We start from the raw sequence: 16,424 nt of genomic DNA, 5'->3' as shown, positions 1-16,424 counted from the left end.
TATATATAGCTCTGACATATACCATAGTGCTGTACAGAGAACACTGAGCCAGTCCCATCAGTCTCTGTACGGAGGGGCTGACACTCTAATGTCCTCCCACAGTCACACACTATTATTATACATTTATATAGCTCTGACATATACTGCAGTGCTGTACAGAGAACACTGAGCCTGTCCCATCAGTCTCTGTACAGAAGAGCTGACACTCTAATGTCCCCCCACAGTCACACACTATTATTATACATTTATATAGCTCTCACATATACCACAGTGCTGTACAGAGCACACTGAGCCAGTCCCATCAGTCTCTGTACAGAGGAGCTGACACTCTAATGTCCCCCCACAGTCACACACTATTATTATACATTTATATAGCTTTGACATATACCACAGTGCTGTACAGAGAACACTGAGCCAGTCCCATCAGTCTCTGTACAGAGGAGCTGACACTCAATGGGAATGATGACCGGACAAGTTCCCCTCCATGGATAGTTTGGACAGTTACAGCTTCAGTACATTGTCTCTGGGTCACACATTCGCTGCACTCCTCACTACAATGTGTGCAGAAATACATGTGGGACATCTGCCCAGCAGGAAAGATTGTAATGTTGATCCGGAATCTTGGACAGACATGAAGGAACCGGCCGTGACAACAGCCAATAAATCCTTAGCAGCCATGATAGCAGCAGAAGAGTCCTGCGCTGCATATGGGACACGCATGTGAATATACACGAGAAGGTCCAGGTGGAGCACAGACTGCTAGACACATGGAGGATGAAGGAGATTTACTAAACAATCAAGTGATAATCCCCTAATCAGTGACTTGTTTCTGCTGAACTCCGCCATTAATAGAAGGGTGAGGCTTGTGTACAGTGAATGATGGACTGAAACGAGTTCAAGTTAAAAAGCACCTGTTTAATATAAGCCATTCTTAGTGACCCCAGTATGCCATCGCTCACAATGAAAAGGCTGTTGTGCACCCTTTTGTTTTGTAAGTTATGTGATATCAGACAGTCCATGTTGCAGCTTCCCAGGCCCGTCTGCCTGCCCTGCAATAATAGTGCTGCACAGTGCATTGGCCGATAATCCTGCACCGGACTCCTAACATCTGGGATGACACAAGCTTCAGTCACAAAGGAAACCAGCAGACATGAAGTCCTCACACCACCCGGGGCTCCAATGTATGAACGGTCCACCAAGACACCACTTTGGGAGGAATAAACACCAATTTCAGGCAAGCCAAGTCAGCGATACCCATTGTGTGTTCACTAAATATAACTTTGCTGGAATCTGCTGCTGCCAAAATCCAGAAAGCACCTCACAGGCTCAATGCAGAATTTGTGTAGCACGTGGATGCTGGAGAGACTTATAGAATGATAAAGATACAGTAAGGTTATGTAAGGTTGAGGTGTGTATAACTTCCGCTGCCTTGGAGGACACATTATAGGAGGCTTCTACCCACGTCACCCCAATATAGAATTATTAGGGGCGCAGTGAGTGGCACGCACAGACATGGCCACTGAACCTGCAATGTGACTGAGCTGCTGGCCAGCTGCTGGAAGCTGCGCAGATATGCTTCATCCCAAGGCAGCTCAGAAACACAGCACAGGGCTTAACATAGGGAATACAGCCATCAGATTTATTGCAAACCACAGATCCAATGTGATCCGATGCACCCACAAATTAAAGTTGATCTAAGATGAGATATACTTTTCATATGTCACACTCCCAGTTATAGCTAGGACTTGTCTAGATATTGTTTAGCAAGTGTGACACCAAGGCTGGATGGGAGGTGGAAGGGAGATATAGTTGCCCAAGATTCCTCTTTTATGTGAGATTTATTTGCCCAAGATTCCTGTGTGAAGTAGCAGGTGGAAGACTCTCACCTGTGAGGTAATTAATGAAGAAGCACTGAGGGTGGGGATATAACAGAGCCAGGAGCTCAGTGAGGAGTTCAGCTTGGCGAGACACAGACAGGGGTCTGTGTGAGTTCAGCTCTGGTTGGAGACACAGACAGGGGTCTGTGTGATAAGCTCTGCTGAGAGACTCAGAAAGTCAGTCTGGGGGAGTGAGCTCAAAAGTGAGTAGAAGGTTGCTGAAAGTTTAGTTTTGAGCTGACAGCCCTCCAGCTGATAGACAGGGACGTCTGATGTATAGTAAGTGCCGGACAGGCAAGGTTTTCTTTTGATGTTTTGTTATTTTATCTGCAACCTTCAATAAACCTGGCTGCAAGCCAGCTTAAGGCTGATACCTCGGTGTGTGAAGTGAGTTGGATGAACCAGACAAGTGTCCTTTGACCCAAGCAAAGGCGATCCTCAGCGTAACCTGTCCAATGAACTCCTTATTGTGCACTTGTTTGCAGAGAATTGGAAGTGACTTGTGGGGTTGTACTTTGCATTTCTCTACACAGAGATAACAATACTTCTCCTGATAATGCCTTCATATGGAAGCTTAGTTCAGCCCATACTGCAGTTTGATCACTAGGAAAATAGACAATGCTTCTTCCTGCCTGCAACACACTGATGATATTATCTCAGCCTAGAGCAAGTTGTGTATATTGTGTCAGGCATGTATTGATGTTAATGATAACTCCTTACAAAGGTTCTCTGTATACCGTATCAGTAAATGTTACCTTTTCATTAATTTTGTCTTCCAGCGGGGATCCTAGGGATACAGATGTCACTCCTGTAACCAAGCAGAAAAAACAGAATATTTCTATATTAATATTGCAACAAACTGTAAACAAATACAACAAAAACCATTGATCTCATCTATAAACATTTCCTCCAAAATGCAAAAATGTAAATATTTTCTCGTCTTTATAAACTGCGCATTGTATTGATGGCGGTTATTTAGAATGCAGGGTACAGGGCAGATGGGATGCATTTCAATTCAGTTTTCTGGGTAGATCGCCCACACTGAAGTTTCTATCATAGTAAAGGAACGCGCTTGGTGAACGTTCTCAGGATTTAGGTATAAATCCATTACTTACACTTGGGTAGATGCATTTTAATAACCCCCCACTGTAAATAGCACCTGCACAGCCTCAGGCTGATGCCAAAGCTTTTTACACCTTCAACACAGTAATTATGGGGTATCACCAATGACGGACAGATGGACGGCCTGCACATTGGGACACCTGAAACACCACAAAAGACGCCGAACCCCCTCCTGCCTTCACATCCCCCATCCATCCTATGACACCTGACAGAACTAAACACAAGTCTTTAATTACACCTTACACCATTCCTAAAAACATCCTGCCTGCTTCAATTACTCTGCCAACAATGGGAACCTGGAGGAGATCAACATCTCTGTTGGGTACAAGTTAAAAAAGGAAATGTTAATGATGGTTTTCCTTGTGACTGATGGAAATGGAACATGGAAAACAGGGCTTGTTAATGAGCAGTAATGAGTCTGCGTGTACAAAAAGCAATATTTGTGATTTGTGGTGCGACGCATTTCACATTGCTGGTTAGCCATGAAGAGAAGATGCTTTATAACATCTCAGGGCATAAACATATATTAGATATGCATTCTCCTTTTTAGCCAGCAGGTGGAGCCTTAAGCTGTTTTTAAGGTTTCCGAGGTCCATACTCTGCTGTATAGCTACAATGATATTTTTCAACCTGAACTGCCAAATGGACCTCAACATTAGCTAGAGACCAAGTTTCACAAAATGAACCCGGTATTTCTTAAAGCATCCTTAAGAGGGTTCCCAGCTCTACCCACCCCTGGCAAGGCGTTCTCTCATTAAGATCTAAGTTTAGGTCGCCTTATAAAGATGGCAGCAGTACTTCCAAGTTGCATTCATGGATGCCATACATCAAAATGTCATAGTTGGCTGTACTTTTCACTCCTAGACCGGTCATGTTATCTCACAAGGACATGTTAGCGCCGTGTGAACGCTCTGCCCATTTCCCTGCACTTAAATTCACACAGCATCCAACGTTTTCCATCAATGCCATTTATCTCATGACGGTTCGTAATCTCTTCACTCTTGTCAAGCTTAAGAGCTCATTATCACTTTAACCCGACTGTAAAAACTCGACATCAATACAAGCGCCCCGCGTCACGCTCCCTCCATGTTCCCATCATTTATTTACAGGAAGATTCTCCGGCCCGGCAGAAATGTCAACAGGCACATGTTAAATTACTCCCTTTAATTATTGAACACTTCTCTGGCGCTCACTGGAACTCCAGCAAGAGGAAAAAAATATTTATCAAATATTGCCATGTTCAGCTTTTTTTTCATCATCAGCTCGTTAACCAATAACACAGCTCATTGACCAAGACAGCTGGAGAAACTCACTCACCCCGACAGCTTCCACCTGTAACACAAGATATTGAATAGTATGATCACTCCGCAACAAATGTAGTAAAAACTGATCGTGTGCTGCTGTCATGGCAGTGTCATGTGATCACTTAGCACTAATGCAGTGAAAAAATGGCAGTGCAATGAGGTCATGTGATCACTCAAAGGCAAGGCGCTAAAAGCTGACCCTATGAAGGGGTCATGTGTGCACTCAGGACTTATGTAGTGAAATTTGGAAGTCAGGTTGGGACAATCATAGCTCAGAGACAAATTTAAAAGGTCACATGATCACTAAGGGTAAATGCATTAAATGCTACAAGTGTCTTGAAGTCAGGTGATCACTATGATGACGCGGAGGGGACCGGTGACATGGTGACCCCATATGGTCACTAAGAGACAATGTGCTAAAAGCTGAAAAGTCATGTGATCAATTAACGCTAATGTAGTGTAATCCATAAGAGCCCATTTAGAGCTCAAGCATTACAAGCTGGTCATGTGAGCACCAAGGCAGTGAAAATAGAAATGTGAAGCAGTCATGTGACCCAATGGAATCAGAAGAGAGAAAGCTGACAAAAATTAACAGTAACAAATGTATAAACAGTAATAAAAAATGTTGACGTTTAGAGGTTCCTTTACTACCAAGCCACTGTCAGGTGGACCAACCAAGAATTCAGCCACAGCTGCCAGGAAAATTGCAAAGAAAATCCCAAAGCCACCTAGCAGAAGTTCCCGTTTCTCAGCAAACGTGGTATTTGCCAGTTTAAGATGTACCATCAGGAAGTGCCACCAAACAGACCTCTTACAACTAAGCTTGGCGTAAGGAGTCCAAAATTTATTGTAATGGTCATAACGATAAAAGCAAAAAAGAATGAGAAGTACACCATCCCTACTGTGAAGCATGGAGGAGAATCTCCCATAGATTGAGGTGTGAGCACAGGGAACTTAGTGAAATTTGATGGAAAGATGGATGCAGAATGTTACATAAATCATTCCAGAGCTTGCACATTTAGACCTTCCAACATTTAAAACTTAAGGCCAAGTCAACTGTACAGAAGAAAAAAATGAAGGTGCTGAAGGGGCCATCAGTCCTCAATATCACTGAACCACTTTGCAGAATGTCTAAATGAAAATGAATAACTTCAGGCAAGGCAACCCAGGGCTGCCAAATGGGCAGTACCGGAGCGGCATTCAGTCTCCAGATTGTTATCCACATTTGTCACCAAATACTGAATGCCATCAGTGACAATAAATTGGGGAAATACACAGCAATAAAAAGAGCTATGCAAACTTCTGAACCAAGTTCATTATTTTCCTGATTGCCACATTTCATATAATGGTTGTAATATCGGGTAACACTGCAAAATTTATTCTACATCCCACTAAAAGAGAAACAGTCTTGTTATGCATCCTAAATTCCACGAGAAGATGGAAACTAATAAGTACAACATTATAGATATATATATGTAAAATTATAAAGTTGTAATAATACCACAGAGAGATTATTTATGATCACAATGTCTACACAGAAACCTCGAAATGTGCAGAGATTCCCAGGACCCCGCCATTTCCACCCAAAGCCGTCACTGAGGAAACAAATCTTCACCGAGACCTCGGGTAGATTTAAAGGGTAAAAATAAAAATAGGCAACAATCAATAAGCAGAGCCAAGCACACTCCTTGCTAAATAAATGATTCTATGTGGTGAGGGGAGCTGAAAGAGGAACTGCGCCACACAAACTGCTGCCGGTGACCTGCGCTCACATTTAATGCTGAGCGGCCATAATAATGAACAGATCGATCTTCCTCCGCAGCCTTAAGAGACATTTATTATTAACACACCGATGAAATAAGAGCGCCGAAAGCCAGGAACAACTTCTCACCAACACTACCCCCCCACCTCCATGTGTGTGTACAGGAAGACAACTCTACAACTACATCATTAGGACCATTACCACCGAGAAGTAGTACTGTGCAGTCCCATACATACAGAATAACAGATACTGAGAATTACACCCGGAGTACAGGAAAAGAGAAGTGGTACTGTGCAGAGTCCATACATACAGAATAGGAACTGATACTGAGAATTACACCCGGGGTACAGGACAAGAGAAGTGCTTAAATTGGGACCCGCCTTGGTGAGATATGGCAGACTACCACTATGACCCTTAAATTTAGTTTGTCACCATTTGGGTACCCATATTCTCATAATATTACATTCTTCTTAAAATATTAGCAAAAACCCAGCAAGGATAGGGGGCCTCATAAATAATCCCATACAGAGAAGTAAGGACCCTCAATGTGGACACAGCAGACCTGAGTCCTCCATACATGAAAAGTGGGAACCCCTCCTAATGGGCTCATCAGATGTATATCCTAAAAGTCAGCCCCTCATAATGTGCTCATCAGATGTATATTCTAAAAGTCAGCCCCTCATATTGTGCTCTTCAGATGTATATCCTAAAGTGTGATCACCTTATTATAGGCACAACAAGTGTACAGGTCTGGGAACCCCTTGTATGAACACAGCATGGGTACAGACCCTAAAATTCGGTGCAGGGCTGGTTGAAAACCCTTAATGAGTAAAGCTGGAACTATATTTGGGGATGGTGGGAACCCTTCAAATAGGGCACATCAGACGTATAAACTATAAAACACCCTAAACATTTTGTGAAATATTCCTTGTAAAGGATACAGCAGGTGTACAAACCTGGGACCTTGGCACAAGACTGGTGGGAACAGAAGGTGTGCAGACACGAGAACTCAATACAGGAATCGCTGGAACCCCTCATCTAGGGAAGAGCCAGGATGCAGATCCAGGAATTTAGAAATGCATGGATCTCACACTAACCTGCTGCAAGAAAACTAATTAAAGTCTGCAAAACTCATTGGATACCTAAATATCAGAACATACTAGAGTCATCAATTTAGAGGTTACACCATTACAAAAACCAAAAACGATGGAACTGTGTCAGCTGATTTTTGCTGGAATTGATAACATAAAACGATCCTTGAAGGGTAAATGGAGAGAACTCAATAACTGAAGCACAGCTGCTAAATGGGACACGTGGAACAATTCATAAAGAATGTTTATTTCCATCTCTCCGGAGTCTGGTGAAATCCGGGCCAAACCCTGTCCATTGGGCCCATATTACAGCCGCCGGTAATGTCCCTTCTTTGCCATAATGGAGCAATAAGCTGCTGTAAGTTAGAGCATCTTGTGTCCGGCGGGTGGAAAGCAGCACATAAATCCCCGTTGTATTTTAGCTGAAGAGTAAACCACATTTTCTCCTTTCAAATGTCATTCCTGCCGGTTCCAAATTAAATCATTTAAATCCAAGTGGTACAACAACAAATCTGCCTGGTAGGCCAGACAAGACACAGAATGGTGGCCGGGCATATAGGTTTGTATATACTCATAATCCAATCCAGAGTCATTGGAGGGCATGCAGGAAAAGGAACATTCAGGAACAGGTCAGGGATTCTGGTGCAGTAATACACAAGACAATATCATATGGTATAAATCCTGGTCTGGAATGCAGCAAACTAGCACAGTATCGCTTTCAACTGCACCATCCCAGACCTGCCTCATACTAGGAGGTAATCCCCATATAGACATCAGCTAGATGTCAGATCATTGCTACTGGAGGATGATTGATTGTGTACACACAGCACCATTCTGTTCTATGGAAAGGGGATGGGGGAATGAGCAAGTGGCACCCTGCTGTACCTTCTTCTCTATATAACAGAGGTACACCAACTATATTCACCTGTGCCATCACAGGGTGCCTCCATCTTCATCCTGGAGATGATCTTTGACCATCTTGATTGGCCAGCTGGAGTGTCCTAATTTATGCATATGTACACAGGATTTCAAGCTCAAGGGAATTCAAGACTGACGCATGCTCAGCAATATCTGACAGTTGGGTGGCATTTCGGGAGGAAAAAAAATTGTTATTTCGGATACAGCCAGTATTGCATTTTCTTTTAGGCTGTAGGCAGGTGGTGTCCTCTGTATTATGACCCAACATTTCAGTAACAACCCAATAACAGCCAGGTGGTATAAAAAAAAAAAAGTGCTGGGCAGTGCACCCGGCTAAAAGGGTTTGGAGAGATCACTGGACAATGCCTTTGCATTTCTGCAATAAACACCTGTTCCTCTTGGGTGAAAATCGGACATTTGTATGCTTTGGAGAGGAACAAAACCCAAGCTTCCTCCATTCCCAAAACACGTATGTTGGAAATGGTTTACATGTCTCTAAAATAATTGGGCATTCGTGGTTGGCTTGTGATGTACATTCCAGGGTTTCAATTTGGAATCGGACTTGGCACACAGTCCATACTTTAAAGCCTCATGAGCACACGACTCATTTATGGCACTTTTTTGTCTACATTGGCTGCACATCATTGCTCTTTCCTGAGAATGATGGACTATATCTACACAAGTCTTTACTAGTGGAGCATGTCATGGCATAACACCGGAGCACCAGGGATTATAATAGAAAAGCTGGTAATGTAAAAAGACTGCTAACATTTTTTGAATAGACATTAGGTAATAAACTTTTGAATTTGTAGTAATTGGATTACTTTTAGGCCACACGATCCTGTAGGGGTTTCTGCAATGACAGATTACGTCATATATGTACATTATTCACATTTCAGCACACTTACATGCTCCTGCACTCGTTTCCCCTGCAGCGGCTAGGGGTTAAGGCTTATCAGAAGTGACACAGGTATAAAAGGAGCAAAGCACACTACTTAAGGCAGCAATTAAAAATAAATAAAGTGAAGTTTTAATTATTGATTCTCTTGAAAAGTGGAAGCAACGCGTTTTAAAAGGAAGCTCCAGGGGGGAGCGGAGACGCGGGGCGGACGCGGGGGAGTGTGCGTCAATGTTAGCTTTATATGCCAATGCTTTTCAGGAAGAGAGCTGCGGAGCATGCTGTGTGTTATATAAGCGTTCCGATTTAATTCTGCATCACTGACAGTGTCCTCCTTCACTAGAGATTCTGAATTTTACATGCCGCTCCAGGGGAATTTAATGGAGAATCCGGCATTAAAGGGGCCACAGAGGTGGAAGACCAAGAGCAGAAACACCAACATCTTGAAAAGGATATTCAGGGGCAATTTGCTGCTCAGTTGGAGCGAGTGACTAAATCAATTTGGTCTCCTAGGAACAAAGGAAACCTAAAACCCAACTTGTGGAAGGAGTTTGGGAAGAATAAATACTACGTCCTCATATCTGTCCTGATTATGAGTTGATGGTCATGGTAGTTTGGTTATTGTCACCCCAGCCTGGCTGGTGGCCCCAGGGGCACCTACATCCAAAATTATTAAAAAGGCCCCCCACAGGGCACGTTAGCAGGAGATGAGTGACACTCTACTAGGAAAGTTTCTGAACAGTTGTCAGTTGGGAGATGCTCAGAGCCTTATCTCCTCTCAGTCTTTCTCGCTCCATCAAACACAGCTTGATGTCACCGCTGAAGAACTTGTCAGACAGCATGCTCGTTTTTCTGCCTAAAAAGATGATTTGCTGTGGAGAAAAGCGCAGTCATTAAATGCCATCGTACAAGTGTCAGATGTACCCCAGAGGGGTTCACTACAATCACTTACTCCACAGGTTAGTGTGCTCTGCTGGGAACAGGGGGGAGAAGAGGAGGAGGGAAAAGAGCAAACGAAGGGGCAAGAAGAGAAGGGAAAAGAGCAAACGAAGGGGCAAGAAGGGAAGGGGAAAGAGCAAACGGAGGGGCAAGAAGGGAAGGGAAAAGAGCAAACGGAGGGGCAAGAAGGAGGAGAGAAAAGAGCAAAAGAAGGGGCAAAGAAAGAGGAGGAAAAAGAGCAAAAGAAGGAGCATGAAGCGAAGGGAAAAAGAGCAAACGGAGGGGCAAGAAGAGAAGGGAAAAGAGCAAACGGAGGGGCAAGAAGGGAAGGGAAAAGAGCAAAAGAGGAGAAAGAAACAGGAAGAGGAGAGAAGAGCAAAAGAAGGGGCATGAAGAGAAGGGAAAAGAGCAAACGAAGGGGCAAGAAGGAGGAGAGAAAAGAGCAAAAGAAGGGGCAAAGAAAGAGGAGGAAAAAGAGCAAACGAAGGGGCAAGAAGAGAGGGGAAAAGAGCAAAAGAAGGAGCAAGAAAGAGGAGGAAAAAGAGCAAAAGAGGGTAAAGAAGAAGGAGGAAGAGGAGAAAAAAAGAGCAAAAAACGGGGCATGAAGAGATGGGAAAAGAGCAAAAGAAGGAGCAAGCAGGAGTAGAGAAAAGAGCAAAAGAGAGGCAAAGAAAGAGGAGGAAAAACAGCAAAAGAGGGTAAAGAAGAAGGAGGAAGAGGGTAAAGAAGAAGGAGGAAGAGGAGAGAAAAGAGCAAAAGAAGGGGCAAGCAGAGAAGGGAAAAGAGCAAATGAAGGGGCAAGAAGAGAAGGGAAAAGAGCAAAAGAAGGAGCAAGAAAGAGGAGGAAAAAGAGGGTAAAGAAGAAGGAGGAAGAGGAGAGAAAAGAGCAAAAGAGGGTAAAGAAGAAGGAGGAAGAGGGTAAAGAAGGAGGAAGAGGAGAGAAAAGAGCAAAAGAAGGGGCATGAAGAGAAGGGAAAAGAGCAAACGAAGGGGCATGAAGAGAAGGGAAAAGAGCAAACGAAGGGGCAAGCAGAGAAGGGAAAAGAGCAAATGAAGGGGCAAGAAGAGAAGGGAAAAGAGCAAAAGAAGGAGCAAGAAAGAGGAGGAAAAAGAGCAAAAGAGGGTAAAGAAGAAGGAGGAAGAGGAGAGAAAAGAGCAAAAGAAGGGGCAAGAAAAGAAGAAGAGCAAAAGAAAGGGGCAAGAAGGGGGGGAAGAGCAAGAGAGGGGCAAAAAGACGAGGGAAAGAGCAAAAGAGGGGGAAGTAGGAAGAGGAGAAGAGCAAAAGAGGGGCAAGAAGAAGAGGAAAAGGAGTGCAATGAGCAGGAAGAAAAAGAAAAGAGCAAAATAAGCAAAAAAAGGAGGGAAAGAGCAGAAGAGGGGGAAGAGGAGAAGAAGAGAATGAGTAGGTGAGGACATAATATGAGGCAGAGATAAAGAGAGAACAATCAGGCCCCAGAATCCACCTAAGAAAAGGAATTGTGACTCAGTCCCTGTGAAGCACATAATTTGTGCGGACAGTAATGTTGGGGGGGGGGACTCAGTGGCCCCACCTGCAGTTTCCTACCTACAACTACAGAAGGGGCAGATACAAGGCCAGTCGCCCTGCACAGAGAGGCAGTAACAAGTCTATTACAGGAAACTCCTGCATAGAGACAAAGTACATTACATAGTGTTTGCTGATATATTGTGTAAATTTATTTAAAAAACCTTAAAGTAAATCAGTTACAACTGGACTGAACACCAATTATAATTGAATGTCATGGGAAAAATGTATTTCTATTGAATTAGAAGCTTTAACTTACACTGCAGCCCCAAGGAAGCTGCTAACAAAAGTTACTTTGTTGCAGTGTTACTTCTTCCTATTTGATGGCAACCATTAAGCCTAGAAAACCTACAGACTTGTAAAGTTTCTGACAGGTCCACTTTAAGGCTGGGTATGCAGTTCTCTTCTAAAACAATTATAGATTCCTGTTGCATGTCAGCTGGGTAATCAGCCCCATGGCTTCGTTCACATGCCACAGACGCACCCCACCCTCATCCTTTATACAAGGGACGACATTTCCCATTGTTTATCGGGAGAACATTCTCAAGAGGTTGGACGGCTTTTTAGAATTTCTCCACCCTTCCTTGGAACACTGCTAGAAAAATAAACAGCATCAGCCACTACTCTAAACTTTATCCACAGCCCTCAACAAACCAGCGGTACAACATTATGTAGCACAGATAACAGAAAACACTTGTGAGAGGGCTCTAACTCTTACTTCCATCACATCAAAGAGTGCACACACTGGGCCTGGGCGACAAAACAAGAATCCCGATTTTATGTCAAGTCCGCAGTCATTCAGTGGAGATGCTGGCTAACTACCTTAAGCCTAGATAACCACTAGAGGGAGCACCTACAAATTACACACAACACACAGTAATAAACATGGATGTCACTACAATATCAAGATATTTTTTAAAACCCCAACTCTATTAGAATACAATATTAGTTTCCCTCTCAGGGGTTAAATCTGCACGTTGAAGCGCAGACCGCCAGGAGCTAAGCGGACGCTTGTGTCAGTCACATCAGCAAGTTAGAAATTTTATCAAGGTACATCTCCGACCTCGGGGATTAAAACCAGAAAGGGTGATCGTCCAAGGACGGAACACAGATATGATTAAACTTCACACCGCACCAAATCTGGCCCTTCTCTGCACCACAGACAATATCCGCCCCGCAGCTACTGCAACCGATCCTCTGCAATATTCCTGAAACGTTAATTAACATTTGGAAATCATAGATGTAAATTGTGATTTGTACTAGTTCAGGTTTAGTCACACTCCTGTGATTTATAAGCATGCATTCTATTATTGCGCTCTTAGTGCACCATCGCAAGCTTTTTATGTATTTATCTTCCCAGGTGTGCATTAAGATGTATGCAAGCCCCTAAAAATGCACTTCCCTTATTTGCTTCCTTGCAGTCTGTGGAATACATCAATAAATTTGAAATAGATACCAAATGACCCTGGCAAAAATCTTGTGAGCTGTTACCATCCTGTACTGCACTCTTGCTACCTTAGCTGGTTCTCCTTATAGACTACAGAACACCCCCCCCCTCCCTATGTTTTGGAGGAGCAGTGAGCATAATGCTAGGTAGTGGCAAGCAGCAAATATCGATCATATAACACCCTTGCACAGTTGTGCATGGTGCAGATTTCAGCAGGGATCTGTTAATAAAAAATGTTGAGTGCCACATCAGCTGCTACAGTTTGCTGGGGTAAAAAGCTATGGGGCCATCTATTGCCCGCTGGTGCATGGGAGTGATGTCCTCCAATCCTGGTTCTGTGTACACTCTGAGTATATTATCCTTTAATGAAATATGATTTGGGTTTGAGGGCCCATCACCTAGCACCTTCTGACTTATGGCAGCAGCAGTAAATCTGAAGGATGTGTAACTCTGGATCTTCACGGTCTACAGGCAGAACAATTTCCTCCAAGCCTAATGACCTCAGGCAATAACCCCGCTGATTGGTCCCAGCGAGGGACGGCTTGCGTTCACGCTGCTGCTCAGACATCTTGCTCGTTCGAGGCTTCTGCTAGCTTTTAATGACCTGCCCAATTAATAATGCATCATTAGGCCTTCTTGGACTCAGCTAATTGCATTAATTTATGTCCCTCGGCGGCGATCACACACACGCTACATGAAAATAACACCCCGGCCAGGGTGCAGTGCAGATCGGGTGGTGAAAGCCCTCAACAATGAATACACCGCCACGCACGCTGCATAACATCACTGCGAGGTCAAAGCATCTTGGGTCCAGCATTTTTCTCCAACATTTCCAGAGATATTAGTACTCCAACAGGTAAAATCTCCATCTGCTGCAATTCACCCGCTGATTAGAGGCGCAACTGTGTGCTTTAATTATCATTTTAACACTGGCTGGATATCAAACATTTTACATCCAAACACAGATAGAATAAAATATGTCAGCCATTTATTGTCATTTGAGATATAATTTATAATTAAAATAGTGCTCTGTTTATTAAACATGAGATATTCAATATGTATCATGACTACATGCACTCCTGTGATGGCTGCATGGAATTTGGTGACAACAGGAGACTATGGCCACCTATACCGTCCATTGGAAGCATGGATGACAGGGTGACAACACAGGAGCCCAATACGGGAGGAGATAATGTTGCAACCCTCAAACATAAAGTCCCTAAACAATACAGGACCGCCAGGACTAATAGGATTGCTCGGAGAAGGAGCAGAACAGTAATGTGGCCATATGGCTTCTCTTACATATAGAAGTAATTGACATTATTGGCCTCCAAAATAATGCGCACAATGGTAACACCAGACCACCTCTGTGGGGCTCACCCTCTATTAAAGATACTGGTAGAAACATTTTTAAATGGTCTTTGGACATCACAGCATCTTACACAGCATTATAAAATGATTCCCAATCAAGCAACTGATAAGATTCCTCTTCCTCAGCCTGTCATGTTCCATTTTTTTCCTCTAGCTGCTGCAATATAGCAGTTAAGAGTAGATGGTCTGCTATAATCAGCTGTCCCACAATCAGCAGTTGAAGGAAAATGGGCTGTACGGCTTCCACTAGATGGTAGGGATCCATGCCGTCTCCAATACTACTCCAGGTATTCCTTGGGAGGACTGCCCTGTTTCCATTATCCATTTTGCTACCACAGATCAGCAGTTGATGGTTGCATCCTGTTCTGCAGGCCTTGTATATATCAAAGAATTCCTTTTTGGCTGCAACAATGTACTTCATTCTGATAAATCTCACTTCATCAAACCCATTTGTGCAATTCATTATATATAACAAAATGTAACTTTTTCTTTCAGTTACATATAAATAGAGTGCAGCCATACCCAATCACAATGCTCCACTCTTATCCAAGAAACCACAGCATACTCCGCCCTCCCTATCTGCCCCTTTAGCTAATTCATCGTGTCTTGTGATTCCCGACCTGAATCTCCGTCCTGAAGCTCAATCCCTCTGCCTGACATCAAATACACAACCAAACATCGATTAGCAGGTTTTATTACACGCGGCCGGGCTGCGCTGCTGCCCTTCAAACGTCTGCTAACAAGAAACCATCGCCCGCAGAAATGGCGATCACCTCGTAAACTCCGACTCTTGGCCTTCCCTCTATCACCGCGCCAGGACGAAAGAAGATACCGCTCCGACAATGTCCTCTGCAGCAAATGAAAAAATTCCAGCCACTTCTCTTTTTCTTCCCTTCTCCGGGTTAAATAACAGAAGGCGCTTTGTTTAGGATCCATTTATTCCGAGCTCTGAGGACAGGAAAACCATTTCCAGTTTTCTGATGATCGCTCTTAATATTGTGTTTTCTGAGAGGAAACAAACAAATCTGCTTAACATCTTGAAATCGTTCTTCATAGCAATAAATAAAATCAATGTATCAAAAGGAAAAAAATAAAACAATGTATACAATGAAATCAATTTATTGAGGAAATTCAATGACTCAAATAAAGTTGATGTGTCACCGAGCGATGACATCAATGTGACTGAATTGCCGCCATATCTTCAAATGTCATTTTACCATTAGCGCTCATCTCTCTAATGTACCCAATTAGATTTTTGTGCTGCTTCACCCTCTCTGCTATGAACTTTTCTGTACAGGGTTGCAATAGGCTGATAATTTACATTTAGGTATCTACAAGCAATGCAATTAAATCAATCATTATTTTAAATAAATGATACAAGTTCAGCTTGAAATGCTAAGAGACATTACATAGTGGGCTATAACACAAAAGTGAAAATTACTAGTTTACATGCCCAGCTGTATTTTCAAGCAGTTTGATATTAATTGACAGGTCCTCTTTAAGATCCTGGCAGAGCCTTCTTAGGCCGTCAAACAACAAAATGTGATCAAGCTTAGCACACAGAGGACCTGCAACATTTCCACATATAGAAGCTGATGGTAAATGGTTCTGTGTTAGTAAAACATACTAAGAAATAGAATAAAACACACTGAAAAGTGCAATAGAAAAGTAGATGTAAACCAAACCACAAAAATCTCAAACTTTTCATGTGAATGTATTTTAAGTTTCTTTACACATGCAGAAACAAAAACAACCATGTGACCCTGTCTTTGTTCAGTAACCTCTTGCTGTGGGGTGACAACTGCCTCCCAAATGTGCTCTTCTGTTGTCACCCAATCACATGGTCCTTGGTATGAACTAACATATATTGCGCAGGTACGGCCCATTGTTATCAGGAAATATTCCCGGGCAATGGTGTGCAGGTGACACCAAAGAAAACGTAGACAGGATGTGAGTGTAAAAAGCCGGATAGTCAGTAGCAATAAGAGGAATAAAGCTATAAAATTAATTAAAATAAATCCCGTAAGAGTTCTGATTGAATGATGGCCGATAATGATTCCTTCTTTTGTTTTGTATTATTTGTATTAGAATTGATGTTATTTGGGGTTTATTTCCCCTGAAAAATAATTCCCTGATTAGCGGTATCACTCCC

General features: G+C 43.0%; 1 protein-coding gene across 4 annotated transcripts in view; it reads right to left on the bottom strand.

The window, feature by feature from the left end:
- Positions 1–16,424, bottom strand: part of SULF2 (sulfatase 2) — a 93,431-nt gene that overhangs the window by 36,261 nt on the left and 40,746 nt on the right. For all 4 annotated transcript variants that reach the window (XM_072414117.1, XM_072414113.1, XM_072414114.1 and 1 more), the window contains exon 4: positions 2,633–2,685. The gene's annotated coding sequence lies outside the window, so the exon portion shown is untranslated. The remainder of the gene's footprint in view (positions 1–2,632; positions 2,686–16,424) is intronic.

Source organism: Pyxicephalus adspersus, chromosome 6 (assembly GCF_032062135.1).
Source record: "Pyxicephalus adspersus chromosome 6, UCB_Pads_2.0, whole genome shotgun sequence".
Classification (NCBI taxonomy): Eukaryota; Metazoa; Chordata; class Amphibia; order Anura; family Pyxicephalidae; genus Pyxicephalus; species Pyxicephalus adspersus.
This window is presented reverse-complemented; position numbering and strand designations above follow the sequence as displayed.